The sequence below is a fragment of the Notothenia rossii genome (genome assembly GCF_949606895.1).
Source record: "Notothenia rossii genome assembly, chromosome: 2".
Taxonomy (NCBI): domain Eukaryota; kingdom Metazoa; phylum Chordata; class Actinopteri; order Perciformes; family Nototheniidae; genus Notothenia; species Notothenia rossii.
Genome location: NC_136904.1, coordinates 43956667 through 43973271, shown reverse-complemented (window position 1 = coordinate 43973271; position 16605 = coordinate 43956667). Strand labels below are relative to the sequence as shown.

Here is a 16605-nt window from a genome sequence, read left to right as displayed (position 1 = left end):
ACGAAGTGCGAGGAACCTATTGTTATTGGAGGAATTATTATTATTATTATTATTAGTCGCCATCATTCCTGCTTTTGAGGGCTTTAGGACGCTTAAAAAGTTGTATAAATTTGCAAGGACTTCCGAACCGGTAAAAATTACAACATTCTGGAGTCAATGGGTTACAATATTTCAACCTGCTCGCTAGCGCCACCTATGAAAATTCCATTTCTGAATACATTTACAAAATCGCACCGTAACTCCAAATGACCTGAAATTTCGCACACATATCCGAGTGGACCTGTTCTACAAATAATCCTCTTGGAACCCTAAACTCCGCCTACACTTATTTGTAATTAGCATAATCTTCAAAAACACTTAAATATTCACTTAAATTTCAATTTTCAGTTTTTCAACACCAAACTTCGTATACAACATCGGTGGAGGGTCAGACACATTACCGTATAAAATGAGCATGTTCAGAGATCAATTATTGCCGCTATCAATCAAAACGTACTCGCAAAAAGGCGGGGCTTAGAAAGAAATGCTCATAACTCATCAACAATGTATCCAAACATCACAGATTTTGGTGGATAGGTTCAGTCTGTCTTGGGGAATAGGCATACCAATGCATTTTCATTTTGGAAAATAGGGGGCGCCAGGGGGCATCCTTTAATTTCTTCATACAGCGGGAATCCAAATGAATTAATCCTGAGTCCAATAACCATCAAAGTCACTCCAATAGTGCTCCTTAATTACGCTTTCATCCTCCTTTAACAAAATACTTCACATTCATCCAGTTTGTGACAGTAGTTGTAGCATATTTGAGACTTTTAAACTTTAATTACCGCTGTTGCAACCGGAGTCATTTGGGGGGGCTATTGGGAAAAAAGGTTGGGAACCACTGGTCTAGATTAGAGTTCATGGCCTTAAAAGGGAACTTGTCAGTCAGAGAAGTTCAGTCACTGGTTAAAAGGGCATGACCTTATATTGTGGACAGATAACCATCTACTTACCCATATACTGTACAAGCAAAATGCAAAAGATGTGCCTATGAACAGTGTTAGTTGGCAAGGCTGTAGCATAAAAACTTCAACTCAGAGTAAAATAAACACACAGTTGCTTCTATATTTGCAAATTACATCAGTGACCACTGTGTCTTTGCCACAGTAAGAAATACAAAAGTCTTGATATCCTAACCACGTATATCAGGGATGGGCAAACTTTTTTGGCTCGGGGGCCACTAGCGACTAGCCACTGAGTTTTAAAATGTGACAGACGGGCCGGGCCAGTAGCAGATCGGTGAAAACATATTTAGCTGTCCACTCCTCCTTATAGACCCGGCACTCAATGTTGACTTTTCTTTTCTTTGGTCCACTCATTGTTACAGATGCAGGTTCAGAGGTGAATTATTGCGTCATTGCGTCATCGTTTGCGTCATGACGTAACCGTTTATGTGCTTTCTTAGGACCCACACAGCGTTTTACGTCGCCGATTTTCTCCGCAACACTGCTCACAACAACATCAATAGAGGACTGCGTCGGGTAGTTTTTAATTATACGAAGCCAGATTAAATTAAAGAACAACTTCTCCAACCTTATACCTTTCTCCAGAGTGCCGTGGTGCATTGTTTATTAATGTGGTTCAGCTGCATTACTGCCCGCTGCAGTGCTGCTCGCCTACCGGAGTTTATTCTCCCGTTAACTCGCGACATCGGCCGCTGTAAAGTTTTCATTATCTGACTGTCACACAACAAGCAGCTGATAAATATCCCCCATCCCCATAAGTGAATGTGTTTTAGTCTGAAAGCTGTTTGGCATCACAACGCTGTTATGAACGTTTCTCTGGCATTCTACAGGTGATGTTAGCTAATCAGACTATCTTGACTACTTGTTGCTATTATATTGTGGCATAAGCCGCTTTCTACACCCATATTTTACCGGCGTAGTTTTCGTTATGATTTTACTTGTGATGGCCACATTTAGCCCATGTATTGATTCCATCCGATAGCTGAAATAATACAAAACAACAGGAAAACGTCTGCCTCGTCACAATGGTCAGTAACAGTGAACGGACGGTTATTAAAGTAAGGTCAAATAAACAGAATCACACTAAGCCTGGTTAGTGTTGCCTGACTTTATATAAGTGTTTTTTATAAGTGTGTGTTCGCGTTCTAGTCACTTTGCTCAGCGCTACTGCTTGTTACAACTTGTATACTCGCCATGAACTGTTATTGCTCAGGTTAATCCCGCCCCCTCCAATGTAAGCGTGAAATATTTGGTTCTTTGATCTTGCCGGGTTGCCGAGTGGGGCCAGAGAATAGACCTGGGGTTACGTAATGTAACCCAGTTTCTATAAGTATAGGCGCAGCCCTCTAAGGCTATCGCTATTGGGTAATCCCTCCTGCACGTGTGCAGCACTGACAGATTTAATCCACGCCCACCTATGACGTGGGCCCCACCTCCGGGCTCACTTCCGTATAAATAGGAATTAGGCCCTACCATCTACTCCCACACAAACAGCTTTTCTTCAGCTATTCGCGGAGCCAGTGGGGCCCGACCCTTGGAGGGCTGCGCCTATACTCATAGAAGCTGGGTTACATTACATAACCCCAGTTCTATATCGTATAAGGCTTAGCCCTCTAAGGCTATCGCTATTGGGTTAAGGGCGAAGCAGGATGTAGTCTACGCCCCACTGGTTCCGTCCGTTATCAGAAGCACAAAACACACCTACTCAGTTAATATCCCATGTCCATTTCGTCCTGCGTAAATGGAGCATCACATTCCCAGGGAATATAGCATTTAAAAAATGAATATTCTCCATCACGGAAAGAAGTTAGGCTACCTGTCGTTATAAAAGATAGGGACCCAGTCTCATTAAATAAAACGATCAAGAGAGGGGAAAAAGGGCAGCTCTCTAAGTGCCTACAGGTAGGAGAGAGGGCACGCAATTAAAAACCCCGACATTACTCATTCTGACAGGCTATTCAGTACTGAATGTGTCAGAGAGGAATGGGAGACATCCCTCAAAAAAAAACGAATAAAAGAACAGGGTGAAGACCCAGATGCAGCAGTGCAAATGTCTTTCACTGTCATTCCTCCGTGCAACGATGTAGAGGTTGAAACTCCCCTGGTGCTGTGCGCTTTAATGTTCTCCGGGGGATCCAACCCAGCGGAGACATACGCCTGTGACACCGCCTCACATAGCCAGTGTGACAGGCGCTGTATAGATAGAGGCTGCCCTAATGAGCGCTCTCTATAATGTACAAACAGACGCTGGGATTTGCGTAAAGCAGCCGTACGTGCAATATAGCCTGCCAGCGCGCGCACGGGACAGAGGAGAGGAAAAGTGGCTTCTTCCTCCGATGTGTGAGGAGGGGGAAAGAAGCCCTTCAAGGTTATCACTCTTGATCTAAAAGAGCTTGTGATCACCTTTGGCATAAACGCCGGGTTCGGGCGCAATACAGCTGAGCTGCCATCTCCTTGGATCTGGGGACATGACGGAGCCACCGAGAGAGTAGACAAATCACTCACCCTTTTAGCTGATGTCAGAGCTAAGAGCAGAGCTACTTTGGCTGACAAAAACTTCAGGGGAACCTGATCTAATGGTTCAAAAGGAGCTTTACCCAGTGCGCGCAGCACTAAAGCCAAATCCCATTGAGGCGCTAAAGCGCGTGACACCGGTCTGAGTCTCTGTACTCCTAGTAGAAAACGTTTTGTCAGAGGATGACTAAACACCGTGCTGATCTCAAAACCTACGTGGCATGAAGAAATGGCAGCGGCATATGTTTTTATCGTTCTATAGGCCAAATTCCTGTCCAGCAACAGCTGGAGGAATGACAGCACGTGAGGCAGGGGACACGTAACGGGGTCCAAGCCTTTCCCTACACACCAACGCTGGAACCCTGTCCGTTTGGCTGTGTAAGACGCCCTGGTGGACGCGGCCCTAGACCCCTGAATAAACAACATCTTGAGAGAGGCCAAGCCTCTCTAAGTGTTCCCGCTCAGGGGCCATGCCCACAAACGTTGTATTGTATGCAGGGAAACCAGGACGCTCACGTGCGCTCCGGGGGCTATTAAGACCGCTATCAGCCGCTCCTCCTGCACTCGGTCGAGGAACCGAGGGATCAGAGGGACTGGTGGGAAAGCGTACAGTAACACCCTGGGCCAAGGTCGGTGCGCGAACGCGTCCACCCCCAGCAGTGTTGGTTCTACGGGGTGGCACGGGGTGGCAGCTGCCACCTCAGAAAAATGCCTTGCCACCCCAGTTGCCACCCTAAATGTAGGCAATTCATTTATTAATAACATTTAAATGTCGATTATAAATGTTTGTGACATTTCTCCATAGTTTGTGGAAACGTTTTACGCAACAGTTTAGAATGAACACCCCCCCCACCTAAATAATGGTTTCACCCGCCCCGGGAAAATCGTGTCACGTTCATCGCCTCGCTGCTGCGCTGTTGCACCCTGCTCGAACAAGTCAACGGAGTCGGTCGGAGTGAAAGTTGAGTAAGCTATAATTTGCCTATATGTGACTTACTCTATCGAAATCAGTCACATTGACCCGAAGACACATTTTGAATTATAGACACTGTTGGAAAGAGGAGATTCCTAGCTTTCTAATTATATCAGGTTGTTGTACTCCAAATATTAAGCAAAATATGTCACATTATGACTGTCACCGAGTCATCATTTTGAGAAAAAGGCCTTCAAAGTTTCCTCTTCTCTGGAATCCATCGATCTGATTGATTATTAGCGGAGCAAATGATTAAGATAGTACAGAGGAAACATATTTTGGTTAGAATTACTGGTCTGGGGCGCTCGCGAGTGTGTGTGTGTGTGTGTGTGTGTGTGGGGGGGGGGGGGGGGGGGGGGGGGTGTTTGTGTATTTTTGCGTTTGTGTGTATTGCGTTTGTTTCCCGGGGAAACACTCACAAGAAACACCGGCTGTTGTTATGCCTGCTGTGACGTTAAATTACTCCGTTCTCCGCTTGTAATTATGCCGTTACAAGCTTCAAAGCTGTATTTATCATCTGAATTTGCCGAAACAAGTTTAATATTCTGAAAGCCAAGACTTATTTTGAAATCAGATGAGAACAAACTCTCTATATGGTAACTATAAGCCTTTACTTCATAATTGCAACGGGAGGGAGGGGGAGCGGCGCTTTGGAAGAGCAGAGTGGAGTGAGAGCTGCCTGTCTTCTACCATTTACAAGCTTTAAACATTTATTTATCGTGAGATAATACCCCCCCCCCCCCCCCCCCCTCATCTTCTTGAATATTGTAGGTCCAAGTAGCAGATGCAAAAAAGTAAAAGGAAGGACAAAAAGTGGTGGCATAGCCAGCTGTTTTCAACCAAAAAAAACAAAGGCAGGAGGAGAGTTAGACAACGGTGAAGAAGAGCAGAGCAAGGGACAGGAGAACAGTCAAGGAAGAGAAGAGAAAAGCAAGAGTAAAGGAGGAATGAGCAATGAAGAAGAACTTAGTGATGAGTGTGAAGAACAAAACACCAGAGACAGAGCCACTGAGAGAGAAGACGGAGACCCAGAAAGAGGGGCAGAGCAGAACAGTGCTGGACAGACAGACAGGAGCAGTGGTAGTCAGATCAGTACTACAAGTCCAGCTGGACCACATGGTACAGTATGTTAGTTCACTGTTAACATATTTCTATATAACAACATGGCTTTCATGTTCTCATATATTGGCCTGTGGTAGCCTATTGAGTTCATACTGTAGCCTACATGTTCAGAATTGTGCATGGTCTAGGCACACTATTGTATGTTGAAGTTAATGGAAGGTCCCTCACTCTAGGCTGTGAGTGGGCGAATGGATTTGAGTTTAGTTTAGTTTTTATTAGGATCCCCATTAGCACTAGCATGAGCATTGGCTATTCTTCCTGGGGTCCTCACCCACACAAAACATACATAATACAAACCAGAACGGAACAACTCATCATTTCATGAAAAGTGCATGGTAAGGAAGTGAAAGCAAAAACAAAACAGAAAAAAATAGTCATCACATTTTAGCCATCATCAAGTCAAAACCTAAACAAAATTTTACCAACAATATAATTTACATGATAATACTAATTACTAATTACTAATTGACCCACAAGTACAGTTCAAATTTAATTTGTAGTTCTCAGATATTGTTTTAGCAAATGTTTGAAATGTATGTTTGAGTTGTCTTGAATGATATGGACCGGTAACGAATTCCAGCTGACCATTGCTCTGTATAGTACTGTTTTCTGTCTGATATTTGATCTTGATTTGGGTAAAATGAACCTTTTTTCTATTGCATGTCTGGTTTGATAGTTATGTGTAGAGTACTGTGCTATGAACTTTTGTGACAATATATGTGGTAAGTGTGTCACTGTAATATTCTTTACAAAATTTAACAGAGAATAAATGGACCTCTGTCTAACACTCATCCATTTCAGTGTCTCCAGCATTTCAGTCACTCTGGTTCTGTAGGAGCACTGCAGAACACATCGTGCTGCCTTATTCTGTGCTACTTGTAGTTTATTTAAATCGTTTTCTGAAGCACTAGACCAAACAACAAAACAGTAATCAAGCTGTGATAGCACCAAAGCATCCAAGACTTGTCTCCTGACATCTATTGGCAAATGTTTTACAATTCTTTTAACGAGTGACACACCCCTTCCCATTTTACACACAACATTATCAATTTGTTTAGACCAAGACAGTGTTTGATCTAGAGTTATCCCTAACAACTTAGTTTCCTTGACTTGTTTAATGTCAATATGGTTTAAATGTAACTGCAATTTAGGTTCACATTTTAACTGATGATTTGACCCAATTATTAAAGATTTAGTTTTTCCTGCATTAAGTACCAACTTATTATTTATTACCCACTCTGAAATCATTTGTAGATCCTTATTTATACAGTGACTCAGCTCCCTTGTAGATGAACCTGCTCCATATATTTTCGAGTCATCTGCATACATAACAATTTTCGATTCCTGTAAGACCAATGGTAGATCATTTGTGAAAATAGAAAATAAAAGTTGTCCCAAACAACTCCCCTGAGGAACTCCACAACTGACTTTCTTAATAGTTGACAGACTTCCATTGAAAAAAACAGTTTGACATCGATTGGTCAAATAACTTTCTATCCACCTCAGTGCATTCAGATGAAAACCATATTGCTCTAGCTTGTTCAACAACAATGGAGGATCGATGACATCAAAGGCAGAACTAAAATCAAGTAGTACCGTTCCCACTAACTTCCTATTATCTACCTCCACCTTCCAGTCATCGGTCATTTGTGTTAAAGCAGTGCATGTGGAATGGCCCGGTCTGTAGGCATGTTGATAAGCAGTATTAAGATTGTTACCTTCAAAGTATTTCTGTATTTGATTAAACATTATTCTCTCCATTATCTTTCCTAACGCTGGTAATAAACTTATCGGGCGACTATTTGTTCCAGAAAATGATCCGGCTGGATTTTTTGCAAGTGGAATAATTTTTGCTATTTTCCATGCCTGTGGGCAAATACACTTTTCAATACTTACATTGATGATATGGCAGATAGGCTCCGCAACCAAATTAGCAACATATCTAAGAAATGTACCATCTAGATTATCAACACCCGGTGGTTTATCATTACATTTACCTAGTAGACATTCAACATCTGCAATTGACACTTTCTCTATTTTAAATTTACAATTCTTATTTTCCATGATTAAATCATTTATTAGAAAAGTGGAGTTCCTGTTAATAGGTTGCTTCATATCTCTCCTCAAAGTATCCACTTTATCAAGAAAATAATCATTTAAATAATTAGCAATTTGTACCGGTTTAGTCAAAAATTTCCCTTCCACTTCAAGATATGTTGAGGTGGATTTGGGCTTACGGCCCATCATGCCATTGACTAAATCCCACATCTTCTTCTTATCATCATTAATAGCTTTAATTTTATTTCCATAATACACTCGTTTTTTCTTTTTATTTAATGCTGTAACATAATTCCTCAATTTTCTGACTCATAACTTGATGAGATAGCTACAAGTTTTGCATCATCTCTTTGTTTCATTAGTTCTCTTAGCTCATCATCTAACCAGGGCGTTCTAAGGTTCCTTACAGTCTGCTTTCTAAGTGGTGCATGTTTATCAATCACTTGCTTGAATAAGAAATTAAAGCCATCAAGAGCATCATCTGGGTTTAGTTTCTCAAGAACTTGTTTCCAACATATCTTTTGAACATCCTTTATAAATGACTCTTCACAAAAATATTTCATTGATCTTCTAACTATTACTTTTGGTCCTGGTTTTGGCACCTTTGTCTTTCTCACAATGATGATTAGATTATGATCAGTGCACCCTACCGGGATTGAAATTGCTTGTGAACATAAATGGCTGAAATTAGTAAATATATGATCAATACAAGTTGCACTATTTGATCCATCTTTCTTTCTGATTATCCTAGTAGGTTTAGTCACCATTTGTACTAAGTTACATGTGTTAGTAATTGTCAGCAACTTATTTTTTAGGGCACAGTGCGACATATTCCAGTCTATGTTTAAATCACCTGTAAAATAAATCTCTCTATCAAGATCACAAACTTTATCTAACATTTGACATACTGTTTCTAAATAAGCAAGGTTAGCATTAGGAGGTCTGTAACAGCATCCCACCAACAAAGGTCTTAAGTGTGGTAAATGAATTTGCAACCAAAGTACTTCAATATCAGGAGACATTAAATCGTATCTCACTTTAGCTGGTATTTGCTTTTGAATATACACTGCCACCCCACCTCCATGTGCATTCCTGTCTTTTCTAAATATACTATATCCCTGAATGTCAACTGCTGCGTCATTAAATGTGTCATCTAAGTGAGTTTCTGATATAGCTAAACAATGAATACCCGATGATAGTATTTAATCTATCTCAGTAACTTTATTCCTTAAACTACAAATATTGATATGAGCCAATTTAAACCCTTTCTTTGGTAACTTATTTGACATTAAGATGGCAATTTAAAATGTGTTTCTCTTTCACTACTTTTTAAATTGAGAGCTGAACCGTAACACAACTAAAACTATAAAAGTATAGGACAGTTGAATTGTTTAGTAAGTACTACTGATACAGTAGTAAATGAATGGCCCTAATTGTTTATTTTCTCTCATTTTAGATTTATCAAAATATAAAAACCGATTGACCAATGCAGCCACATCTTTCAGCCTTTTTCCTAAAACCATACAAGGAGGGGAAAGAAGATCGTTCCACAGTGAGTGGTGTAAAGAGCATACCTGGCTAGAATATTCCCAATCTAAGGATGCAGCATATTGCTTTGCATGCAGACATTTTGCCCCTACAAATGCCCCTAAGACTGTTTATGCATCTGACAGTGGATATTCTAATTGGAAAAAGGCCACTTTTAGGGATAGTGGGTTTAATGTACATGCTAAGTCAGAGACACATATTAATGCAATGATCTCATGGGGTGAACACAAAAGAATGGCTGAAACAAACACATCTGTCCTGGGAATGATGGGAGCTGAAAATCAAAAACAAGTACTGGAAAATCAAAAATACATCAAAACCTTGGCTGAAGTTTTGCTGCTCACAGCTACTCAGAATATCGCACAACGTGGACATGATGAAACTGAAACATCAGAAAACAGAGGAAATTTCCTTGAGATATTGAATCTTGTGAGTGACCATGATCCATTTATTAAAAAAAGATTGTCACAGGCCCAGAAATGCAAAGTACACAAGTAAAATAATTCAAAATGAGATATTAGAATGTTTGGCAGGAATGGTGCAGGAGGGAATTATAAATGAAGTTAAAGCCAGCGAGCATTTTTCCGTTATGAATGATGAGACAAAAGATGCCAGCAAAAAGGAGCAGATGTCCCTTGTGGTAAGGTACTATTATGATGGTGTGGTACAGGAGAGCTTCCTTGAGTACCTGGAAGCAGAAACACTTAGATGCAGGTAGTTTAACCAATAAAATAATTTCCTGCTTGGAGAAATATGGGCTGGAATACAGAGAGAATCTAGTGGGTCAAGGATACGATGGCGCTGCAGTGATGAGTGGAAAATGTTCTGGAGTCCAAGCTAGAGTGAAGCAAGTAGCCAAATATGCATTCTATATCCACTGCAATGCACACTGTTTAAATCTCGTTCTTGTAGACTGTGAGAAAAAGGTACCTGAAGCTGGATGTTTTTTATCGTTGTTGGAAAAGCTGTATGTGTTCATGTCAACCTCATATGTCCACCAAAGATGGCTTGAAGTGCAGAAAGAATTGTTCAGTGGCCCACCACGGGAACTACAGAGACTTAGCGACACCAGATGGGCCTGCCGCTACATTGCTTGTCGAAACCTCATGGATAGGTTGACTGCAGTAATAAGAGTATTGGAAGAAATCTCAGATGAGCCCAATCCTACCAGGGCTGTAGAGGCACGCGGGCTACTTTGTCAAATTGACATTAAGTTCATTGCTCTACTTACAGTGTTCAGAAAGGTCCTAGGTGACTCAAAGTTCTTATCAGATATGCTCCAGTCATCGAAAATAGACCTTTGCAAAGCTATTGATCTGATCGAGACCCTCAGGCAGACTTTTGAGGAATATCGCAATGAAGGGGAAAGCTTCAATGAGCTGTGGAATACAGTAATTGAAACATGTGAAAATTGTAATATTTCTGAAGTGATGAAAGAGAAAAGAGCCACACAGACAGCAAGCAGACTAGATGATGGTGTAGTCAAATCCACACTTGGACAGAGAACCCAAGTTGACAGTAAAGAGGCCTTTAGGGTAAAAAGATTCCTTCCCATCATAAACTCCATGATTGGTGAAATGGAGAAACATTTCTCAAAGTCCAACTGTAACATAATGGAGGGAATACAGGCTCTAAATCCGTCAAGCAGCAACTTCTTGAAGGAAGAAATTGTGTTGTTATTTGCAGAAGCTTATGGCTCAGATTTGCAAGATCTGAAGAACAAACTAAATCAGGCAAGAAGACTTTTTGAAAGAAACAGGGCAAAGGGAAAAGAGACTCCCACCACTTTGATGGATTTAGTCAAGTTCCTGGATCCTTTTAAGGACGTCCTGTTTGAGCTTTTTCGTTTATGCAAGATTGCCGCTGTTTTGCCAGTGAGTAGTGCTGGGTGTGAGAACAGCTTCTCAACCTTGAAGCTTGTTAAAACTCACCTGCGGTCAACAATGGCAAGTAAGCGGTTGACACATTTAGCTGTGCTCAGCATTAAGAGTGAGCGTGCAAAGGCACTGGACCTAGATATTTTTGTTAAACGCTTTGCTGGACAGCATGATAACCGCCGCCTTAAATTGGCTTAATCTTTGTATACTGTACTCTGTGCACATGTATGTATATATATATATATATATATATATGTGTGTGTGTGAGGAGATAGGAGATAGGAGCTGCTGGTGGTGAAGTCTGGAATCAGAGCAGGCCTCTGCTGGGCTGCACACTATCATAACACTGGATATTACTAATAGTTTACACCTGCACATTGGGGGCCTGCACAACCAGTAGAAAGGAACTAATTGCATTACTAAAGTAGGCTAAATGTAGACTTACTTAAGTACATTTCTGAGATTCACACATTATATCCACTATTTTATAGGCTCCTTAACAAATACAACCCCCACCTGGAAAAACTGGACATTCCCAATGCATGTACACCCACACACACAAAAACAACACACAGGCTCACACAGTGTATGTGCGGGGGTTTCTTCAAATTACTAAAAATTAAGATTTTACCATAAACAAAATATGATACTGTGCTTCAGGGGAGGAAGGTAAATTAGTAAATGTAATTTCAAGTACTGTAGGCTACTTTAAAAACTAATGTGTGTGTGTGTGTGTGTGTGTGTGTGTGTGTGTGTGTGTGTGTGTGTGTGTGTGTGTGTGTGTGTGTGTGTGTGTGTGTGTGTGTGTGTGTGTGTGTGTGTGTGTGTGTGTGTGTGTGTGTGTGTGTGTGTGTGTGTGTGTGTGTGTGTGTGTGTGTGTGTGTGTGTGTGTGTGTGTGTAAGTTGAATATTTGACTTTAAGGGCTTAAGACATATTAAAAACCGTAAAACTAATTGTTGTAAGTTTTTATTGCATGCAAGGACTGGGTTAAGTGTTCAACATAAGTTGATTTTACATTGTCTTATTATGTGATTCACATGCATACAAATCACCAGAGAATGCAGAAAATGAAGTCTCTGAAGTTGAAATGGGTTTCGGGGGAGATAACATTTGCCCCCCAGCTGGAACCTCATGCCACCCTTTCGCCACCCCAGGTATAACTTGCTAGAACCGCCCCTGGTGAACAGAGAGCAGTCGTAAAGGACCGGGACATTTCCTACAGCGATGATTAATTTATCCTCCATTTTATGACATATGGAAAAGACCGCAGCGGTATCTGCATACAGTACACGCGGTTTGATTGGCTAGCGCTTGCACTGGCGGGATTTGCATAAACGGGATTTGATTGGCTGATGCCAGCTTCGCAAGCATTGGGAGCATCAAAAGTTGAACATTGCTCAACTTTTGATGCTCACGATGCTTGCAAAGCCATGCTCCGCTCCCCACAATGCAGTTCGGCGAAGATTACAAATCTTCTACGTCACCCCATTCAAGTGAATGGGCGATGCTTTGAAAGATTTTTTTCATGCCTGTGTGTGGACGGGCCGTGAGACGGCGGGACGCGGCGAGACTGTGAGTCTGTGCGTGAGCACACACACAGACTCACAGCCAGGCTGCGGGTGTGTGTGTGTGCTCGGGCTGGGTTTCGCTGTGTCTTGCTGACCCCACGCAGCAACCAGGAAACCACACCAGTAAGCCAGCTCACACTGTCCGCTCCTCGCATCAGCGAGCCTAGCAACGTCCCGCCAACACGGCACCCAGACCCCACGCAGCATTCTCATCTGTTTGTCATTACTGGTGTCATTTTCTGGTTGCTAACGCCAATCTGACACATAATCACTGATGTCCAGCTGTAACGGTGTAACTCATCAGAACAGAGTGGGCGAGCTGACCAATCAGAGCAGACTGGGCTCACAGGGAGTAGGGGGGGGGGGGGGGGGGCGGGGGCAGGAGCTCCAACAAGCCGCACGTGAATACACCATAAGCCGCATTCACACTGCAGGACTTTCCCTGGTACTTTGGTTCTTTAGTTCCGTTAGTACCAATAATGTTGCGTTCACACCGCCGGGACTGCTCAGTGCCGGGAACTCTTTTGGCCATTTTCTTTGGTGCCTGCTAGAGAGGTGGTACGAACCTGGTGATAAAAGAGTGCCAATTTCTATTCTATTTCTATTGGCTGGGCGAATTGCAAACCACGCTCCGTTAGACTCTGAATTTGTTTTGTTAGGCAGCCATTTATTTCCTCGCTACAAAACCACATCCACACCTGAGCGAGTAGGTTTTTTGTACTTTAAAGCAGTTATGACCACACGTACTACAACACCGGAGCGGTGGAATGATGAGGAAGTGTCGGCGCTTCTGGCAATTTACTATGAGGACGGGATGCAGCAGCTTCTACAGAAAGCAGTTCCCAACTCCAAATGTTTTGAGCGATGTTCGCAAAAGCTACTTGAGCGGCGTGATGCCGTTATTGTTATGTCTTGACTGTGCAATAAAACAAAAAAACTGGCGAAGCTTTATTTATTGTGTCCCACACCAAATTTGCAGAATTGAAGAATGTGAGAGCAGACAGGTGTCGGTGGTTGAATTTATCTACAATGTTGCAACCTTGTGCAGCAAAGGCAGGGGCAGAAACACAAGTCTTACACACATAAACACAAGTAATTTATCATGTCATTTGTTTTAGATAAATAAGGGAAAAACACCAAACAACGGTTAATGTCCTTTTCCAAAATCAGCCTGAGGGGGTAATATATAATAAATACATAAAGATAAAGTCCATTGTTATAATGGGGTATTTTATTTGTAAATAACCCAGCCTCATGGTGCACATGATTCTTTGCTTGGACATTTTGTTGGTTTGAGTCATTTGAGCTCGGATTCTAGTAGGGACATAAAGTAACACGTATCTTAGGAAGATATGAACTTCATCTTGGTGAAGTTGATGCTGAATTCACTATTTAGTAGATAATCAAGTGACACTTTATCTTTGCACTACGGTCTGTCTGCTGAGTCTACCTATTATATATATATATATATATATATATATATATCATGTACAGTGGGTGGGCTTTATACCCCGTCCCCCGTGTAGTTCTTCTTCTCTCGTTTTTTTTTGTACTTGCCGTCAAGTGGTTTTGCGGCCTGCCAGTAAAACCAGAGAAGAAGAAGACGAAGTGACGTCAGCGTAATCTTGCCTAAGGGAAAGTACTGCGGTGTAAATGCGATTGGCACTAGCCCCCTGGCGGATTCAGTGCCGTGGCACTTTAGTGCCGGCACTGAAGTACGGCAAGTCCTGCGGTGTGAAAGCGGCTATAGACTGTATATATAAATGGACGTAGGGTCCGTGTCGTCACCCATAGGATTCTGCAGAGTTGCCGAGAAGCCCTTAGTAGGGTTATGGCTAGAAAGGATCCGTCTTGTGTAAATATGACGTCACGTTCTCGTTGTAACTCTCGTTGGAGCGGCTCGGAAACACATCTTCAGCAGTAACATGATGCAACATACACATTAATGCAGCAGCAATATTAATAGAGAAACATCAGACATAATAGTAAAACACTGAAAGGGACCACTTTTATTGCACCAGGAGCTATCTTGGGACTTTTACTGCGACAACGTTGACTTGCCTCGCCTGTGAATAAAAAATAAACCAGTGTTGGTGATCTACAGTGTTTTCATTCTTCTTTGAACAGCAAGACCGCTAACACCCTATTTCAACAATCACACTCCCTGTAATTGACATAATTAATAGATGGTTTAGCTTCTCACCATCATTTGATGTGGCCCACTGATGTTAACGATCGTAACTGAAAGGCTGCCTGCCAAACGTAAACATTCAGTCACGTGACTTGCAAACTCTCGCGAGAGTTTTATACTAGACGGATCTTTTCTAGCCATAACCCTTTAGTAGGCGGAGTCGGCCACTAACGGCTCGACAGTGACGTCAGAGTTCAACTCCCGCCGACTCCAGCCTGCTCCAAATAAGGGCAAAGAGGCGGGACCTCCTGCCACCGAGCTGAAAGTTGGTTATGGCTAGAAAGGATCCGTCTAGTGTAAATATGACGTCACGTTCTCGTTGTAACTCTCGTTGTAATCGGAGCGGCTCGGAAACACATCTACAGCAGTAACATGATGCAACATACACATTAATGCAGCAGCAATATTAATAGAGAAAAATCAGACTTAATAGTAAAACACTGCAAGGGAACATTTTATTGCACCAGGAGCTATCTTGGGACTCTTACTGCGACAACGTTGACTTGCCTGTGAATAAAAAATAAACCATAGTGTTGGTGATCTACAGTGTTGTCATTCTTCTTTGAACACCAACAAGACCGCTAACACCCTATTTCAACAATCACACTCCCTGTCATTGACATAATTAATAGATAGTTTAGCTTCTCACCATCATTTGCTTTGGCCAACTGATGTTAACGATCGTAACTGAAAGGCTGCCTGCCAAACGTAAACATTCATCCACGTGACATTCAGCCCAACTCTCGCGAGAGTTTTACACAAGACGGATCCTTTCTAGCCATAACCCTGAAAGTTCCAGAGCTAGCTGAAGCTACCAAGCTAAGCTAACATGCTCCCCATCTGCACACTGCCGTGGCATTTTACGTTTCTAAGGTAAGCGGAAATGAAACTATTCAGCAAAACTATAAATAATAATCTAAGTCAATTAATTTTTAGCATAATACTTCAGAATCTTAAAATCCCTTAACGTTTGTATGCAATTGTGCTAAATTCAACACTGGAATCAAGCAAATATTAATATGTTTGCATGACATTAGTTATTTACATTTTGATATCACTTAACAAACTATACGTTTAATACATTTAAGTCAAGCTAAGGTACATTTCATGGTAGGTAGTTCTTACCTGTGAGGCCTCCTCCAAACAGCATAATAACCAGACTGTATCATTAAAACTAAGTACCAGTTCTAGATCCTTGACTTTAGACAAACAATTCAAAAGACAACATTTATTTAAAGACCAATCTTTATTTGAATGTGCCTCTTAACCTGATATATTAGTTATACAGTAATAGTATTGACAATCTAAAAAACTGAGCAACTCAACAGTCAACTTTATATTTCTTGTTGTCTAAAGCATTTATTATTTTCATTTTCCCCCTCTCATATTCAGTGTGGACGGATTGAGACAGCGTGGTGGCCATAGAGCTGCAGAGACTTCAGGGAGAAACCTCCGTGTGATGGACGTGCTGTCTGTTGGTTTGGAGAGGACTGTGGGTCTTTCCTCAGCATGGAGGACCGGGCCTGATGGAGGAGCCCATGCTGGGCAAAGCTGATACCAACTGCACAGGCCTAATCTGTCACGTTATTTGAGTAAATGTGTTTACTTTTACATTTAATAGGTTTACACCTTCTGTCCATATGTGCTTTTTATTTAAAACATTTGATTAACTTTTGGTTCACAATTCAATAAATTGTATTTGTATTTGCACTCCTTTCGTCCATTATTCTTACTGAAAATGTTAGA

At 41.7% G+C, this 16605-nt stretch overlaps 1 long non-coding RNA gene across 1 annotated transcript; it reads left to right on the top strand.

The window, feature by feature from the left end:
• The first annotated feature begins 15594 nt into the window (after window positions 1-15594).
• On the top strand, window positions 15595-16569 carry LOC307029024. The gene is made up of 2 exons (XR_013805198.1): window positions 15595-15732; window positions 16252-16569. It is a non-coding gene; the product is annotated as an uncharacterized lncRNA (long non-coding RNA).
• The last annotated feature ends 36 nt before the right edge of the window (window positions 16570-16605 follow it).